The following is a 20,442-nucleotide window of genomic DNA, read 5'->3' as shown; positions in this document are numbered from 1 at the left end:
GCCTTCTTGAGCCTTCTTTGCTTATATCACCGCGATTTTGGGGAACTCTAGCCCTCCAGCCCTCAGCTGGAGGACTCTCAACCCCGACACGGCACTGCTCTGTAGGCAATGTTCTGCTGACTTAACTCCGAGCCCCTGTGGAATTCTGTCTTGTCCCCCCAAATCCCAGGCCATTTGTCCTGCCCCGGCCTCCACCCAGCCTTATGGAGGCCCCAACATGTGTGCCACAGACCAGACGGGCGCCCAGAGTTTGGCGGAGCGTCCGTACACACCATCTAGTGCGTCAGTGGCACCCGCCCACGCCCCCCACGCTCAGCATCTGCAGCGTCTGGGAACTCACTAACGAACGAATGTATCTTACATATTCATGATCCTGGCACACTCACGGTCTCAAGGAGGCTTATTTTTTTTGTCTTTTCCAATTCGTGCTTCCACCAGGCGGTTTACCAGTACCCCGGGCGTTTACATTTACCGTCAGCAAGAGGGCAGCCGGCCAGAGGAAGGACGGGTCAGTATGTTCCTGTCCTTGGGTTCCACACAAACAGTACTTTAAAAGTAAATAATGAGCTTTAACAAATGAACTTAGAGGGTAATTTCCACCCTCTCTCATCTCTGCTGTGATGCTGCAGAGGTTTGCTGTGTGTTTTGCATCTCTGGACATGTTCATATACTATCTGCCTGGACGCGTGTTTTCAACTTGTTTGGAAAAGGAGACCCGTGAAAGGAAGCCTCTGTCTGAGTTCCTTTGTACCCCCAGATTTATTTTCAGGGCCCTCTCTGCTGCAACATTTAAAAGGATTTAATGAAAACTTGCTGAAAATGTTTTGAAACATGGAAGCTTCAAGGACATTCTTTAAAAGGATATCTGCCAAACTGGCCTATATATTGGCTTTTGTTGCTTTTCTGAACTGAACGGGAATGTGAGTTCCTGAAGAGAGGTCCCAAAGAGGGGGTGCTCCCCCAGCCCATGGAGGAAGAGGGAAGGGGCAGCATGAGGGCAGGTCCTGGGCAGAGACAAGTGGACAGGTCATGGGTCTCCTGGAGGCGAGTGATCAGGGGAGCAGCTGGGCAGGGCCAGGGTTAAGAAGGTTGAAGGAGAGATACTAAAAAAGATGGCTGCATGGATGCCACAGTGCCAAGGGCGTGCGCCTGAAAGCTGCTGTCATCTGGGTTTGGAAGAGGCTCAGTCTGTTTCTTTTTAAGAGAGGACAGTAATACGTATCTGGTGACACACTGAAGAGACACGATATTTGAAAGTTGCTGATTGAGTGCTACTCTGCACTCCTTTCCCTGTCCTAGACCCAGTTTGCATCCACAGGGCATACACACCACTCACTGCTACCGCAGCCCCACGCCACAGCCGGGGCCCCAGCCTGGCAGAGTATCTGCAGTTGCCATGCTTCAAGTCAGAGAAGTTAGGGGACTGTGATCTCTTGTGCCTGTCTGAAGGGTCAGGGCTCTGGGGCGCTAGGTACCCATCCTCTGACTGTCACTCCAAAGCCCTCTGATTCTTGGGCAAATATGTAGCTTATGTCCAAGACCTTCCTGGGGACCAGCAGTGACACACAAGTTTCCAGTTGATTCTGATGAGAAAACCAGGGTGGTCCAACTAGGATGTTGTAGCCTTTACTCTTCGGGGCAAGTGTCTCCATCTTCCCCCACCTAATCATTCGTGGAGCTGGAATAGACAGTCCTCACAGTAAGGAATCTTTACTTGGGGATCACACTAACACAAACATAAAAAGAACAAGGGATTCATGTCTGTTTCATGTGAAATGAATCACTGCTCAGTGATAACCAGTCACTTTGAGGTGGATGCAGCTATGATTACATTTGGGCAGACATGATTTAGAACTTCCCTGATGGGGACTTTCTGCGTTGTCCAGTGGTTAAGAATCTGCCTTCCAGGGCAGGGGACTTGGGTTTTCTCCCTGGTCAGGGAACTCAGATCCCACAAACCACGTGGCAACTAAGCCTAAGCGCCGCAACTAGAGAGAAGCCCGATTGCCTCAGTGAGAAGCCCATGCACGGTAACAAAGACCCGACATAGCCGAAAATAATAAATAAATAAAAGAACTTCTCTGAAACAGACCTGTGCCTTCAATCAGAGGTGGCCCAAACGACAACACTGCAAACTCTTTCCATCTACAGTGGCTCAGGACATGGCGTGCGTGATGTTAAGTTGCTGCAGTCATGTCTGACTCTTTGTGACCCCGTGGACTGTAGCCCACCAGGTTTCTCTGTCCATGGGATTCTCCAGGCAAGTATACTGAAGTGGGTTGCTATGCCCTCCTTCAGGGATCTTCCTGACCCAGGGATTGAACCTACATCTCCTGTGTCTCCTGCACTGGCAGGCAGGATCTTTATGACTAGTGCCACCTGGGACATAGCAAACAACCTTAAATTCTGTTAAGCTTCTGTTTATATACCATGCCTACAGCTTGAGGCAAAAATCTAAGTCCAAACTGTTGCAGGTGATTGGCATTGCTGTGTCGTACTTTTCCAAAGGAGGATGATTGATTTTTTAAAAGCCATCAGTGCTGATTCTTTTGTTAGCAACAGCAGTCTGGGTCAATACTTAAAACTGGCATGGGAAAGATGCTTTCAAACCCAGCTCTGTGTTTTGTGGTGGTTCTATACCAGCTCTGGTGTGGAGAATCATTACAAATGTATGCAATTCTCTCATGCTGAGGCAGCATTTTATACTCCAGGGGGACTATTCTGGAGGAAGGTGGTTGGTTAAAGACAGGCAAAGTAGAGAAGAGAGACATTTTAACAACATTTTTATATTGATTTGGTCTCAACATGTAGCCTTAGTATTTTGTTGTTGTTGTTCACAGAGCATTTTAGCAATGAATATCTTTTGGTGTGCTAAAAAGTGATATGCTGATTAAACTATGCATACGTTATAAATCACACTAATATAACAACGTGATTTTGGAGTTTAGTGAGATCTCAAAAGATCCTCCATCACCAGGCAGATTATTTTCTTACTTACAGATAAGGAAATGGAGCATCACAAAGGCTGTGAAATCGATCAAGGCCCCTCCATATCCTCTTCTTCTAGGCAGACCCCAATCTTTAGTCTGGTTGCAGAAAATGAAAAAGATTTCTTTTCTCAGGAGTCAACTTCTTTGATTATATGACTCTCTGAAGAGAATTCCAGAAGCAACTCCTAGATTCAACTTCTTCTGTGTATTGCCATCATCACATCCACTAGCCACATGACAAGAGTAATGAGCGGTAGGCAGAAAACCAGGATGTGGACAGCAACAGCCTTTCCATATCTTCCTCCCCTCGCCCACTGTGTTGGTCTGGATGGTGGTGTGTGGCCACACAGAACAATCCCCCCGTGGCCAAGGCGGCTGGCATTACTGATCCCGCTCCATCTGCAGCCCAGGCCTTTTCCCTTTTCCTAGCATCCATGGGAATGCAACTGTAGATGAGAACTTCCTCTATGAACAGAAACACAGTCCATTCCCAGAAGATCCTGGATCTGGTGTCAATCCTGCCATAAGCAAGACCAGAATCCACTTAGAGATGATCAGGGGCATGGATGATCAGAGACGATCAGACCATCAGCCGTGACTACTTAGTGAAGGGGGACAGAAGTCTCAGAGCAACATGGGGGTGGGAACTGGACTAGTTTCCACCAGTCACTTTCTCCCTGCCACATTCCCTTCCTCAAGAACCTTACCTTGCCTGCGGTCTCTGAGGGACAGCTGCATGACAGACGCCCCGGCCATCAGTAGTTGAACCAGGAGCAGACATCTGACCCACTTGGAACCAATCAGACTGTCTTCTACAGCTCTTGGAGTTGGGACACTGAGAGCCTGGGGCTGCTAGTTTTCTGTGGGTGCTGAATCCATATAATCCTGTCTCAGGATGCGGTGAAGCACGGAGCTCTCTTAGGTCACGTGCAAATAAAGGACGCTGGATTAGAGGGAGGAGGTGGAGAAGATGCTCAGAGACAAAACTGAGAGAAAGGGAGGAAGAACAGCAGCTGCCTGGGACTCTTCAGTGCTCAAAACTGGGTTTCATAATAGTGCCTTATACATGTGCAAGAAATCCCCATTTTCTTAAGTTAGTCTGAGTGGGTTTCTGATTCTAGCAACTGAATGCTCCCCTACCCAAAGATAAGATGGCTGTAGTGTAGGTGGGAGGCGGGGGATGAAGTGAAAGAAGGATCGAGGAGGAAAGATAAATCTGGCGTTTTTCTGGAGAGAATAAATCTCAGAGTCCAAGTTCATGCACAACACTCATATATTCCAAGTTTTATGAGACAGCCCTATTTCCAGCGTGTCAGCTTCCCCAAATTTCTGTTGAGAGAAATATGATGTATCTGTTTAAATATATAATCTTAGCATTGGGCAGGTCTTCCTACATAAGACACAAACCTGAAAACCATTAAAGAAAAGATCGACAGATGAGACTACCCATTCCTCAAATTCTAAATGGCCTTTGACAAGAGATGTTGGTGACAAAATTCAAAGTGAAGTGTCTACATGAGTTCTGAGGACCCCATCGTCATTCCAGTCTCCCTCCCACTGAAGACCAGACGCTCCCTTAAGGCTGCTAGACAGGGTCCAACCCTGGCTTCCTGGCAGCCATGACTACGGAGGGTGTTGCAACCATTGGCAGCAAGACGGTGACCTCTCACTGTTCCAAAATGAGGAAATGAAAGGGAAAAAAGAGGAAATGGGATGGAATGAAAAATGGATGACCACAACAGAGAGGGAGCAAGAAACAGTAAGAAGGATAAAAGAAATAGGCTGTTTATCTTGTCTCTGTCTCTGGGCCTTCTCCTTGTTGATACCCCAGTGAAGCATCAGCTTGCTGAACTGTTGTTCCTCGGTCACGGATTCCTGCAGGAAAGGAGGTGTGGGACCCAAACTTGACCGTGTGGCCACGGTCATGGCTTAGGAATTCAACCCACTCCATCTAACAACCAACCCGTGGTCAGACAAATTAAATCCATGGATTAGCCGAAAGGCTTCTGAATAAAAGTTTTAGGTTGACCATTTCCTCCCCGTTCTTATCATTTCCTCTTCTCCTAAACTAAATTCCCTTTATTCTTACCACCCACCAGAATGGAGAATTGAAATTAGGTTCTTTTACTTAATAGCTTGCCAAAATATAAACAACTCTCTCAAACTAAGCCACATCTCATCTAGGGAGAGGGCAATAAAAATAATGATCTATGTGGTCAAGAGTCCAGTGAGACATTTTTATAGCATCACAGATGGTTTTCCAAATTGTGGAGTGGCTTTGTTTCTATCTGTGTATCTCAGTTTCTCAGTCCATAATTTGAAGATAATACTAGCTGTCTACCGCTGACTTTTTGGGTGAGTTGGTTGGATCATGAGAATCTCTGTGTAAAAAGCACTTTGAATCTTAGAGAGAAGGTGGAAAGACCATATGGGAACTGCACATAATGAGAAGGTAGGCATATTGCAGTGTTTGGGGGGAAATGATTTGGGCCAAGAACACTTGACCCCACACAATATCAAGCTGTTTCAGTTCAGTTCAGTCGCTCAGTCGTGTCCGACTCTTTGCGACCCCATGAATCACAGCACGCCAGGCCTCCCTGTCCATCACCGTCTCCCGGAGTTCACTCAGACTCGCGTCCACCGTGTCAGTGATGCCATCCACCATCTCATCCTCTGTCGTCCCCTTCTCCTCCTGCCCCCAATCCCCCCCAGCATCAGAGTCTTTTCCAATGAGTCAACTCTTTGTGTGAGGTGGCCAAAGTACTAGAGCTTCAGCTTCAGCATCATTCCTTCCAAAGAAATCCCAGGGTTGATCTCCTTCAGAATGGACTGGTTGGATCTCCTTGCAGTCCAAGGGACTCTCAAGAGTCTTCTCCAACACCGCAGTTCAAAAGCATCAATTCTTCGGTGCTCAGCCTTCTTCACAGTCCAACTCTCACATCCATACGTGACCACAGGAAAAACCATAGCCTTGACTAGACGGACCTTAGTCGGCAAAGTAATGTCTCTGCTTTTGAATTTAAGAGGACTCAAATCTAAACAGTGCACCATTATTCCAGATATGTCTCTGGTATCTCTAGAGCTATGGAAGCTACTGCAAGTGCCTAAGAGGTGGCATGGTAAGAGAAATGAGGTTTGCATTGACACCTTACTCCTCCTATCAATTTTAAAGACAAAATTACCCAACTTTGGCTTTTGTCACGGTCTCTGTTCAGCTTTGGCCTCAACCCTGACTCTGCACAAAGACTCTGTTCCCACTTCAGCCATTGTTCAGTTGCTAAATCATGTCCAACTCTTTGCAACCCCATGGACTGCAGCACACCAGGCTTCCCTGTCCTTCATCATCTCCCAGAGTTTGTTCAAACTCATGTCCACTGAGCCAGTGATGCCATCCAACCATGTCATCCTCTGTTGTCCCCTTTTCCTCCTGCTTTTAGTCTTTCTCAGCATCACGGTCTTTTCCAATGAGTCAGCTCTTCACATTAGGTGGGCAAAGTATTGGAGCTTCAGCTTCAGCATCAACCCTTCAAATGAATATTCAGAGTTGATTTCTTTTAGGATTGACTGGTTTAATCTCCTTGCTGTCCAAGGGACTCTCAAGAATCTTCTCCAACACCACAATTTGAAAGCATCAATTCAGCCAAAGGTGTGCATTAGATTTTTTTCAGCACATCACCTTTCCCTTCTACCCAAACCAGGGCACTAGGTCCCTGAGATTTGACAGCTCAGATCAGAGGCAACACCTGCAGTGATGAGAAACTGGTCCTGGGACAAGACTGATATGGCAGGAATCTTATTGACTTTCTCTGACCTGGACAATCTCTTCATCTGTTAAAAGGGCACAACACTAATATACCTACTTGTAGGTAGGTATACTTATATTTATACTTATATAATACATATATACATATACACACATATAATATACTTATATGAGACAGGGCTCAAAAAGCACTTAACACACTGCTTGATGTATAAATGGAGACTCTACTTTTTATAGTGAGTGAGTGAAAGTTGCTCAGTCGTGTCTGACTCTTTGTGACCCCATGGACTATACAATCCATGGAATTCTCCAGGCCAGAATACTGGAGTGGGTAGCCTTTCCCTTCTCCAGGGGATCTTCCCAACCCAGGGAATGAACCTGGGTCTCCTCCATTGCAGGCGGATTCTTTACCAGCTGAGCCACAAGGGAAGCCCACTTTTGTGAAAAACAATGGCAATTAGCAAGATTAAAAACAATTGGATTGGCCACTTTAGAAAACAGTGTGGTTGTTCCTCAAAAATTTAAAAGCAGAGTTGTAAAATGATCCAGCAATTCCTCTTCTGTGTATATACTCAGAAGAATTGAAAGCAGGGTCTCGATTAGATATTTGTATGTATATATTCAGGGCAGCATGATTCACGATAGCTTAGAAGCAACACAGATGAATGAATAAACAAAGTGTAGTATGTGAATACTATGGGATATTATCCAGCATTACGAAGAAAGGAAATTCTGACACATAACATGAATGAACCTTAGGATATTACGTTAAGTGAAATAAACCAGCCACAAAAACAGAAACACTGTTTGATTTCACTTATTCAGGATCCTTAGAGTGGTCAAAATCATAGAGAGAAATCAGAATGCTGATTGCCCAGGGACTGAGAGTGGGTGGTGGGGAGCAGATAGGTAGTTATTGTTTAAAGGGTGCAAAATTTCTTTGTCAGTTTTGAGAGATGAAAAGAGTTCTAAAGTTGGATGGTGGTGATGGTTGCATAACAATATGAAGGCACTTAGTACCACTGACCTGTACACACAAAAAAGGGTTAAAATGGTAAATTTTAGGTTATGTGTATTTTACCACAATAAGAAAATTTTGAAAAAAATACTGAATTAGTGGTTCTTCCACAGATGGCATTCAGTGTTTTTCTTTGCTTTTATTAATTTTTTTTTCTTTCAGGACTTTTCTTTTTAAATCGAGGCCAAACAAATAGAACTATTACTCATGTTTTTATAATTTGCGTGGCTCAGTGAAAATAATTTTGATCTTTCTATCATGTTCCTACAACAAAAAGTTCTTACCTTTGTCTTTTGCAGTTCAGTGTATTACACTAGAAAATAGGTACTAAGTTGATATGGGACAGGGGCATGGTCTAGATCCTCTGAAACTCATCTCCTTCATACTCTTATATTGTGTTTCCATTAACCCACATCCTTGAACTTGGGACCAATCTAAGATCCTTTATCCCGTGGCTCCATCCGTATATATTCATATATTCATGGTTAATAAATATGTATTGACCATTGCCCATGGGCCTGCTGTGCCCTGCTAAGTCGCTTCAGTTGTATCCAACTCTTTGCAACCCTGTGGACTGTAACCCACCAGGCTCCTCTGTCTGTGGGATTCTCCAGGCAAGAATAGTGGAGTGGGTTGCTCTTCCCTCCTCCAGGGGATCTTCCTGACCTAAGGGATCAAACCAACATCTCTTACATCTCCTGCCTGGGCAGGTGGATTCTTTACCACTAGTGCCATCTGGAAAGCCCATGGGCTAAGTGCTTTCCATGAACTATCTCATTCAATCCTCCACCCTTTAAGGCAGAAGTAGAAGCTGAGCCTTTGAGAAGTAACTGCTATAGGTCACACATCTAGGGGATGACAGAGTCAAATCTGAACCCAGGGCATCTGGACCCAGAGCTCACGTTTTAGCAACTTGTAGCGGCTTTAACGTTTCAGAATGTGGCAGCCGCAAGCCTGTGTGGACTAGCCTGGTGCTTGGAGTTGCTCTGCCCTCCCACAGCGGTGAACAGGTTCGTGTGAGGCCACCGGCAGCTGGTGCCAAACTGCCAGGTGCAGTATCTATGCTGAGTCAGAAGCTGGTAGGAAAATCAATGACACGTGGAAGAGATGATGAAATAACAGATGGAATGTGCGTGTCAAAAAATATATATATTTTAAAGCATGAAATACCTAATTTTTAAATAGACTTGACATGCAGGGAAATGCACGTGCATTTCTTGATGTGGAAATATGTTAGTTAATACATTCCTACTGCTTGATATAAATGGTCCAAATTTGCTTACAAATGCCTTTTAGCTTTTATTTTATTTTATTTTATTTCCTTTTAGCTTTTAAATGTATTTCTTTACTCTTGGTTGCACTGGATCTTCACCGCTGTGTGTGGGCTCTCTCTGCTTGCAGTGAGCAGGGGCCACTCTCTAGCTGTGCAAGGGCTTCTCATCGTGGTGGCTTCTCTTGTTGCCGAGCACAGGCTCTAGCGGGTGCAGGCTTTAGTAGTTGTGGCATGCGGGCAACTTAGAAATGCCTTTTATCATAAAATAGAAATTAGCAGCACTAACCTTCTCATTCACTACCTACTATTTCTTCTCTTGTTCCTTAAATTCTCCCCCATCCCCTACCTATCTGTCTCTTCTTTCATTCTACCCCTTCATAAGAATTTAAGCCATTCATTTCAATCGTGTGGAGTCAGATGTTCTTCCTCTTGGATAAATCACTTTCCTTGTTTCCATGGCTGGCTGGGTGAGCCTGTAACCTTTGGGTAACAATTTTGCCAGAAGCGTTAGAGAAAAAAAAGATGCATTTCTTCTCAGACATTTACCATCTTGTGATGGTTTTATAAGGCCATGCTGGACCTCCAGTACAGAGGCCAACGCAGCTAACCTTTATTGAGTGCTCACTGAGGACTGAGCATGGTGAGCTTGCTTGCCCAGAGTCGTTGGTATGGGGCAGACTCAGGGTTCCACCTGGATCTGTCTATCTCTGGAGCCTATGCTTTTAACCACTATACTGTACCGCCTTTCCTGCCAAGGTCAAGTGTAATAGGTCCATCCAAGGTAACTTTCCCTAGCAGTGTAGACATTCATGGTAGAGGTGACATTAGACTATGGTTAGGCTTTCTATTCTAGACAAAGAGAAATGAGGGTGACATGGAAGGTTCCATTTGAATAGGCTGGAATAGACAGAAATAACCAAGATTTGGGGAGAAGATTCAGGGTGAAGTATATAATATCTGGTCACAGTATCTTAGAGCTGAGCTGGACTTTAAAGATGGTCTCCTCTAATTCCTTATTTGTAGTGAGGAAGTTGAAGATCTGAGAGGTTAAGTGAATTGTCTAAGGACACACAGTCAATTTAGGTGCGGTGCCAAGACCTAATTTTTCTTGATTCAGAATAAATTGATCTCCCACTCCACCTTCACTCTGCTTGGGGTTAACTTGTTATTAAGACATCTCAAAATCAGAAAATTAAATTGTTTTTAGCAATTTAATTTCATGTTATCCAGTTCTGCTGAAAGTAATTATGACAAAATGCAAACAGATCTCCTAAATCCAGGGATTCCAAAATGTTCCTGCCTTTTGCTAAGCTAATATATAGAATTTCAAGGCCATATTTCATACCACATGAAGTTTCCAAAGAACTGGGCAATTTCCTATAAAAATTCACTTGTGTACGAATTGCCAAGTTGGAAAACTTGGGGTTTCCTGGCAACTCCTACTTTCCTTGTGCTCCAGGGAATTCAAACTCCTTGGCAGAGAAGTTCTCCCGACCTCCTCCTCCACAGTGGCCATGACCCAGCTCTGACCGACAGGCCCTTTCTGGTGTTCCCACCTCCAGTGCTTACCTTTTGCAAGACCCTAAAATCTTGCCGCCAACCCTCATCAGCTGAATAAACTTAAACGGTAAATTCCTGGCACAGAGGGTCCACATTTTTTTAACATTAGAAAGAAAACTGGATTAGAACTTAGGCGAACTGACTTCTGGTTCTGGTTCAAATGCTTAGAAGTTCTTTAAATCAGTTCTTGATTTCTTCTTTCTGGACCTTAGTTTCTTCGTGGGTAACATAGGGACAGTAATCCCTGTCAATTTAATTTTCAGGGTTGTTTTGGAGATTTTAAAAGTTAGAAATCCACAGAATGGTGGAGATGAACTGCCTACTGAGTCCACCCCCGCCATGTTAGACTTGAGAAAACAGAGACCCAAAGGTTCTGCATCTCCGCCCCCACATTTGCCTTTGAAGTTATAGGGGTTCTTGTTAATTTCAAAATCGAGACCAAGCTTCAGGTCTTCCTCAAATGCTCTTTCCCCACTCAGTGCTGCCTATGATGATAAATGTGAAAGCATGCTGAACATTATAAATCATGAAACCAGCAACAGGGAATTATTTAAGTATTAACTGACTGTTTATAGAGTCAGCACTAATCAAGTTTTCTTCATGCCTTCGCAGGGCTGTCAATTCTTAGGAATGTCTAAAGATGGCAAAGATACTCTGTCTAAAGACAAATCCTTTCTCTTCCAGTAAATACAGGGAAAGCAGGGAGTTTAACCAGAGATATTTAAGCTCAGTCTGCCTCTAGCATCCATCTCTTGTTGCTAGAAAAAAAATATTATTGAGATACAAGTCACATACCATAGAATTCACCATTTTATTCATTGTGGGATCTTACTTTTCTGACCAGGGATCAAACCTCTGCCCTTTGCAGTGGAAGTGCAGGTCTTAACCACTAGACTGTCAGGGAAGTCCCAAACTCACCATTTTAAGGTGTACACGTTACCTTGTGACAAATCTACGTTCACAAGCCTGTGACTATCACCACTATCTACTTCCAGAACATTGTCATCATCCTGCTGCTTTTTAGGTGTCATTCTGGTCAGGCTGTATGTCGTGTCAGGGAGGCTTGGCTGTTGATTCAGGCACAGGGCATCTGGCCCACGTGTAGTGTTCATGTTGGCAAAAATGACTAGGCATCCTAAGTTTGCCCTCTATTTGGAGAGCTCCATGTCTACTAAAGGCTCAACTTCCTCAGAGATGGGCTGGGAAGAGGAATGAGATAAGCACCAAGCCTCATAATACATCTTAACAATAAAATCAGGAACTAAAAAGCAAAACTCAACCACCAAGGCTAAAATAGGAGGAAATGCCCCAGGCCAAGAGTGAATAGAGCTACAGGTGGGAAGTATGACTGGTTTAAAGATGCAGGGTTGGAAACCATCTGAGAATTACAAGTTTCTGGGCAGGAGCCGCTGGTCCTGCAATAAACCTTTCTCTGCTCAAAAAACAGAAGAACAAAGATGCAGGGTTCAGGTGAGCAGCAGACACTCCTGAGGCCATTCTCCTGTGCCTTGGACCTTTATGCATGCTGAATCACACCCTCATCTCCTCACTGCCGCTCGGATCTAAACTTCCTGGGTCCCTGGACACCTCCTGCTCTAGGTGCCTGAACCTACCGTCATACTTCTCACTTTGTGGTTCTGTGACCACCTGCTTACCTGTCTGCACTCCTGAATAAACTATAAGCTTCTAAAGGGAAGAAGTCCTGCCTTTTTAACCTACCCACCCTGCCTTTGGCATCGTCTGGCACCACACACAATAAAGATTTCATGATCAAGATATTAAGTTGGTCATAAGCCCAAATTTCTCTTTCTATATCCCTAAAATGCTCAAACTAAAATTGAGTATCAGGACTGTACCCAAACATCCTATACTTCTTCAAAGTAGATAGACAAATCAATAATAATGCTGAGTCAAAGCTGCCTTCCTGCAGTTTTCACAAAGTCACTCTAGTTCTGGTCCGAAGAAGTTTAGTTCAGTTCAGTCTCTCAGTCATGTCCGACTCTTTGCGACCACATGAACCTCAGCACGCCAGGCCTCCCTGTCCATCACCAACTGCTGGAGTCCACCTAAACCCATGTCCATCGAGTTGGTGATGCCATCCAACCATCTCATCCTCTGTCGTCCCCTTCTTCTCCTTCTCTCAATCTTTCCCAGCCTCAGGGTCTTTTCCAATGAATCAGCTGTTTGCATCCGGTGGCCAAAGTATTGGAGTTTAAGCTTCAACATCAGTCCCTCCAATCACCCAGGACTGATCTCCTTTAGGATGGACTGATTGGATCTCCTTGCAGTCCAAAGGACTCTTAAGAGTCTTCTCCAACACCACAGTTCAAAAGCATCAATTCTTCAGTGCTCAGTTTTCTTTATAGTCCAACTCTCACATCCATACATGACCACTGGGAAAACAATAGCCTTGACTAGACGGACCTTTGTTGGCAAAGTAATGTCTCTGCTTTTTAATATGCTGTCTAGGTTGGTCATAACTTTCCTTCCAAGGAGTAAGCGTCTTAAGAAGAAGAGAGAACAAATCCTTGCCCCATTGTCTATGAGAACGCTTCAGGTATTTGAAATGAGCTGTCAAGTCTTCTTGGCTTTTAATTTCCAGACTAAGCGTACATACTTTCTTCAAAATTAAGCACAAAATATGGCTTCATTTACTCTTTCATTCATTCAGCACATATTTTTGAGCATGTTCTCTGTATAAGACACTGTGCCAAGGGACAGTGGGTAGAAGAGAGGGTATGAACCAAACTCTGCTCTAAAGAAGCCTAAAGACCATGCTAATCATGCTAATCTTACTCTTTAGAGTTTCTCTAATTTGTCAGTTGCTGTTGTTAGTCACCCAGTAGTGCCTGGATTCTTTTGCAATCCCATGGATTGGGGTTTTCCAGGCAAGAATACTGGAGTGGGTTGCCACTTCCTTTTTCCAGGGGATCTTCCCAACCCAGGGATTGAACTTAGGGCTCCTGTCTGCATTTCCTACATTGTAGGCAGATTCTTTACTGCTGAGCTACTGGGGAAGCCTTCCTTTCCAAATATGGTTTCCAAAACTTGACTTTATATTCCCCAGTGGTCTGACCAGTACAGAGTTCAGAACTATTACTTCATCATATGGACCCTGTGCTTCCCAGAACTTCTGATTGTTCATGTTTTTCTTAGGAAGTGCTCAGGATTTATAATGTACTATGTATTTGTGTGTGCACATGCATGTACATGCTTGTGTATGTGAAATAAGAAGATATTTGGCTAAATTTTTGTAAGACTGTCTGTTCTTTGTGATTAAACCAGATATGTGGTTTTGGTATTTCTGGCGATATTAATAAAAGTTCAAGTCAAAAAGATTCTTATCCTGCCAAAAAAAAAAAAAAAAATCCAACCCTTAGGAATAAACAGATTGTAATCTTCATATCAGACTGAACTCATAAGGTTGGACAACTTTTTTTTTTAAAAAAAAGGACATTTCACACTGTCACTAATTGTTCTTTGTGATGTTTCTGAAAATAATTGGAAGAGAAGCACGGACCATCTGGTGTGTGATTAAGCTGTTTCTAATTATGAGGGGCTGTTGTCTTAAGCAGAGTAGACAGTGGGCTACCCTTGATGGCTCTTCTGTAATGATGCTTGCTCGGGACCTGGCAACCTCCAACCTTCACCTATTTAAAGAATGTGAGATGGGCCACCTCATTTTAGCTTCTGACCTGAATAACTTTGGTCCTTAAAATCCATCAGGCTTTGGGCTTTTTTTTTTTTTCCTTTTGGGGCTTTACTTTGAGACTGAAAATGTGAATTTTTTGGTCATGCTATTTCCTGGGTACTTTCCGTATGTGCAGGAGACAGACTCACCAGAGCCTGGAAGATCAACAGAATAGAAAGTGCTTCTCCTCTGTGACAACAGGGATAAATGTGGGAGAGCTCCATAAGACTTGGGTGGTCAGGAGAGCCAGGAATGATTCCAGAAAAAGCAGAATGTGTGAGACTCATTCTGTCCTCTACCAAATATAATTTGTAGAAGGCGTTGTGCTGAGCATTCATAAATTGGTAATTTCACTGTTTAATATTTTCCAATCATTTTTCATGGCCTAACTGCTCTTTACTTGCCCATTGTTTATTAGGCACTGACTCTGTGCCAGGAACTTCAAACTTCAGAAATAACTAATATCCTAAGTGCTGTGTTAAGAAGGGTCTGCAGCTTTTTGTTCTCCCCCATAAGCCTCAATGCACATATGATGCTTCACTCATTGGCTATGGGTACTGGGACCACAGTGACCACCAGTGCTCTGGTGAAAGACAATGAAATGAAAATATTTTTAAAACTAACAAACTTTTTTTTCTGATTATAATGTTCCCACCGAAGAAATCCTTTATTATATATTCTCACTAAATAAATTTAGCAAATAAAGATAAGTACAAAGCAGGAAATGAAAATCATCCTTTCTCCACTATGCAAAGATAAGCACTGATGAAAATGTGAGTGTCTGCTGCTGGTGCTGCTAAGTTGCTTCAGTCGTGTCCGACTCTGTGCGACCCCATAGACGGCAGCCCACCAGGCTCCCCCGTCCCTGGGATTCTCCAGGCAAGAACACTGGAGTGGGTTGCCATTTCCTTCTCCAATGCATGAAAGTGAAAAGTGAAAGTAAAGTCGCTCAGTCGTGTCCGACTCTTCACGACCCCATGGACTGCAGCCTACCAGGCTCCTCTGTCCATGGGATTTTCCAGGCAAGAGTACTGGAGTGGGGTGCCATTGCCTTCTCTGGTGGGTGTCTACACCTCTGCATTTATCTAGATCTGATTTTCCTTTACAACAGTTTTCTAGCCTGCTTTTTAAATTACTTATTTTATTTTTTAAAATCTTTGATTGCAATTGGTCTTCGTCGCTGTGCTCAGGCTTTTTCTAGTTACAGCGAGCAGGGCCTCCTCTCTAGACGTGATGCTTTTTTTGTTGCGAGGAGCATAGGCTGTAGGCGCACGGGCTTCAGAAGTTGCTGTCATGGGCTCTAGAGTGCCAGGATAGCCTGCCTTTTAATGTAACAGTATATTGTGAACATTACTGCGAGCCACTGCTTTTTTTTTTCCCACAATAAAACTGTAATAGCTGCATGATATTCCATTGTATCTATGTACCAAAATTGATCTAACTAGCTGTATATTATTGGGCTCTTGGAATGTTTGTCTTTTTCACACACAAACACACATGATAAATATTGTTATCTCTGACTCTTTATTCCTTTTTGCCCCATTCATAGATTTCCCATTTAATCCCTAGAAAAGACTGTCTGGATAAAAGAATAAGGCCCAAATTTAAACCTTTTCAAACATGCTTGCTTGCATGCTAAGTAGCGTGTAACTCTTTGTGATGCCATGGACTGTAGCCTGGCCAGGCTCCTCTGTCCATGGGTTTCTCCAGGCAAGAACATTGAAGTGGGTTGCCATGCCCTCCTCCAGGGATCTTCCTGACCGAGGGATTGAACCAGCGTCTCCCATGTCTCCTGCATTGGCAGGCAGGTTCTTTACCATCAGCACCACCTGGGAAGGCTGGAACATACATAGAGAAATTTTGGATTCTAACGAGTAAGGTCTTTGTTTCCAGCTCTAACCCAATTGTGTGATCTTGAGCTTAATTACCGTGTCTATCAAATAGCCAACATGATCCTACACCCCATTGTTTGCTGGGGCTTCTGGAAAATTCCCCATCCTTAAGAGAGCCAGAGGAAGGGACAGTCTCTCTCCCTGGACATAGTCATGGGCAAATGTCAGGCTTGACCATGTTGCTGCAGTAGACGTATGACGCCCCCACCCTAGCCGGAGAATTAAACTGAACACAGATGAGGCCACACTGTGCATAATGGGGAAGTGGGGCTGCAGCCCCTGAAGGGTCCGTCTTGAAGACCACCTGCCCTACCTGCTGAGACCCAGTTCCGGTCGTGTACACTCTTGTAATCAGTCAACTTGAACTATAACCCTAATCCTGATTATCGTCTTTTTATTTTATAGACAATATTTTAAAAATAATCTCTTATAGGTTTCTTTCCAGCTTCTTGTATCCTCCCTTTCCCAACTTTCCAAAATAATTATGTCCCAAGGGAATATGTGGCTGAAGACGATAGTGGCTAGGCCAGCTATTCAGAAATGACTCACTTAAATCTGCTGAGCTGCAACAGCCCAACTCTGGCTTTCCGATGGGTTACAGAGTCAGATTTTTTTTGCATTGAAAAGAAATATAGTGCTCAATAGTTCTTGATCTCATGATCCCATTTTGCAGATGAGAAAGCCAAGGTTTAGGCAGATTGAAAATAATCTGTTGTAAAGTCCATGAGTGCTCTGCGGGCAGCAGCTGCGAGAGTCTTAACTGGAGTGTCCGTTTGACTCCTGCCACATTTCAGTTGGGAATTTAAGCAAAAACGGACCATAATTGATTCTTCACACCCTTTGTGTCCTGCCAAATCAAACCATCCCTTTGGTAGTAAGAACCCAAAGAGCAATGCTCCTATCCACCACACTGGAAGTCCAGTCTTCTTTCAGTCCCTTACTAGTGATGTTGCCTAGAAGTTCCCGGGGAGGGATCTCACAAGTAGTCCAGACTTCTTTCTGCAGCTCTACAATGCCTCGTTCTTGGTCTACACCTATCGTTGCCCATTGGCGACTTTGACTATTATTTCTCTGTACTCCTGGGTCACAGTCCATGCTCCTGCCCAGCTGCCCCCAACATCATCTCTATTCAGTCCATGGGTCACGTCCACGCTCTTCTGACTGTCGCTGGATGGCCAACTACTCGTGTTCTTCCTTCTCAGTCTTGCTTCTCATGGCTGCTCATTCTGACTGGGTTCCCCCCACAGAGCGGGAGCTCCCAGGGGCGGCTGTTACTGTCTTACTCAGCCTGATCCTCCACAGAGAACATGTGCAGTCCGGGCCTGGGTTTTACCAGGGCTAGTTCTGACACAGTATCAAGCTGCATGGGATTTCATCTCTCTCCAGCATCCAGCTCAGCTAGGCTGCTTCTTCACATGTGGTGTTTCTCAGAAACCTCATTTCCAAATTACAGGGTGGGACCAGAGCAGGAATTCTCAATGTATGAAGAAAAGTTAAGGGTGGAGATTGGGCATCCATGAACTCTTGAAAATTGTAAGTTTCTTGCAACTCTTGAAAATTACAAGAACTCTTGTAAATCGTAAGTCAAAGTTTTGTGGAAAATATCATGGGATCACAATCCTCTAATTTTTGTCAGAGTGTCAGAGAGGTCCGTGACCCTATAGTGGTTGAGAAGCGTTGGTCTCTAAACCAGCTGGTCTCTAAAGTTGTTTTGGTTTTAGTGTTCTCTCACCCCATGATTTACCAAAAACAAAATCATTCAGTGACTCTCACAAACTGCTCTATTACATTCCTAAGTGGGTACATAAGTTTATGCAAGAATTTTTAGCCTTAATTGCACTGTTGATGTTATATATTTTTAAGAGAATAACAAAGGATTAGGAGTTGAAGCTTTTATTAGCAAGATATTAGTGCTCTATCTCATAAAAGATTATTTATTCTAACCTCAAGTATTGTAAATATTAGGAGATCTTTCTTTTCATAGAAAAAAGGTCTCTGAAACTATACTGACTGGAAAAATGGTAGGAAAAGGATGGTACCTAGAATTGCCTCCCTTCCCAACTGCTCTACCAAGAAGTAGAAGGCCTCAGGGAGAGAGGGTCTTCCTTCTTCTTCTGCATTCTCACATTAGTGAGGGGCACAGTCACCACTTTTATGGGAAGTTGCGATGACCTGTGGCTGACACTGTCAATTGGTCAAATGATAAGGGGTGAAATATAGATGATTGTTTAACCACAGCTGGAAGACAGAAGTGGAAAAGTGACACAGAAATCTTCCTATACTACTAATAGTAAAAACTAGAAACATTAGCATTAGCCCAGCCATTGAAAACATGATTTATGTGTGACATTTAGAGGAACCTGTCAATTTTTCTTCAATTGTGGTAAAACATACATAACATCTATCATCTTAACCATTTCCAAGTGTTTAGGAGTTTTAAGTCCATTCACGTTGTTGTGCAACCAATCTCCAGAAATTTTTGCATCTTGCAAAACTGAAACTATACATGACATCCCCATGACTTTTTATTTATAACTGGAAATTTGTACCTTTTGACCCCCTTTGTTCATATGACTGGACTGTTGACTCATGCAGACAGCTTCACAGGCAAATGCTCTTGTTCAGTGCAAGTCAAAACCCCACCTGCAGAGCCCACCAGGAGCTCTTCTTCTAAGGCTCTGCTAGACATGCCAACTCACAAGACTGCCACGTCACATGGGGCACCATCTGACTCAGAAGGTAGCATGGGCCAGGATGCAGAGTGAGCCAGCTGGACACGTCCGGCATTCCTCTCCTGCAGGACCTAGCAGCTGACCACAAAACCATCCCTCTATTTCCGCAAGCTATTCTCCTGGGCCCCGGGTGAGACTCCAATGTAAAGCAGTGAGACTCACATCAGGAGGATATGGAAGCCACTCTGCATTGGAAGACTTGTGCGCCATAGCACTTAATATCTTTTGGAAGAACCCCATGGGCATAGCTTCTGTGGTTCCCAGAGTGTCATGCCAGTGATAAAAGTCACTGCCCTTAGGGGAACCCAGAAAAAGAGCTTCCAGCCTGGTACTTACATTGTCCCAGTCCAGATACAGTTGACCAATCAAGGCCAATTTTTCACTTTCTTTTATTAGGTCTCCAGGGAAATGGTGCTAGGAAGTTTACCAAAATTGAATGTTCAGGCTAAATGGGAAACAATTTTATCATGCTTGTAGTCATAGTCCTGCAAATGGATGATAATTTCTGGCAAAATATCTGGTTAAATTGAAAGGAGTCAGAATGACACACTGATAGGAAGAGCTATGAAAATCTGTCATCTCTTATTGGCTACAGTTCTGTTCCCCGACTCACAGACTGATAATGAAAGAGCTATAATTAGAAGCTCAGATGCCTGACAACACGCCCATCAAACCTCACAGTCTTTCCTAAGAGAAGGAAGAGGCAGCACGCGGGAAGGGAAGGAAAAGGATGTTGATCTAGAAAGGAGGTAAGAGAGAAAGGGGAAGGCACCAGGCACGTTTTCCTGGCAGTGGCTGCTCCCCAGCAGCGAAGAGTAGCTCTTTGAGATGCTGGATGAGATTCCACAGGGGTAGGAAGAAGAATTAGGGCAGTAATGTGTGAATTCTCCGCTCTTGCTAAAGAAGAGTCTCTTGTCTTCAAAAGAGGAAAGTAATTAACCGTACTGTCATTCTGCAGGGGCTTTGAATTGCAAATAGACAAACTGTGGACCTCCTATGAGGTAGCGGTTCTGGGCTAGAACCTTACCCTAACTGTTTCTACCCCCTGTTGTTTGTAAGGTCAGCATCTGTGGACAAAGTGGACTAGATACGTGTCTCTATACTTCTTGCTCTTTTGCATATTAATACAGAAAGCTTTTCTGGATCTTCAGTTATGACAGGGAGGTCATGACAAGAAAAACCTAAAAGATGGTTACAAAGTCACTGTCATGCTGGGAACAATTAGATGAAGAAGAGGTTCTTGAGAAGCAGCTGATCCTTGAGTGAGGGAAGAGCTGGTTTGACCGATGGAAGTGGGAGGTTTGGCCTGACTTGAGGAAGGGCCTCTGTGAACACTGAAACCAGGAGAGGTTTCCCATTGGGCTGAACTCAAGAGTAGGGTCTGGAGAAAGTAAGCGAAGGGCCTCCTTCTCTGGCAGAAGGAACTCAGAGCAAGACCACCAGTCTCTACTGAGATAAGGAGAAAGAAATAAGAAGGGACTTCCCTGGAGGTCCAGTGGTTAGAAATCTGCCTGCCAGTGCAG

This window comes from Budorcas taxicolor, chromosome 11, assembly GCF_023091745.1.
Source record: "Budorcas taxicolor isolate Tak-1 chromosome 11, Takin1.1, whole genome shotgun sequence".
Taxonomy (NCBI): Eukaryota; Metazoa; Chordata; class Mammalia; order Artiodactyla; family Bovidae; genus Budorcas; species Budorcas taxicolor.
This window is presented reverse-complemented; position numbering follows the sequence as displayed.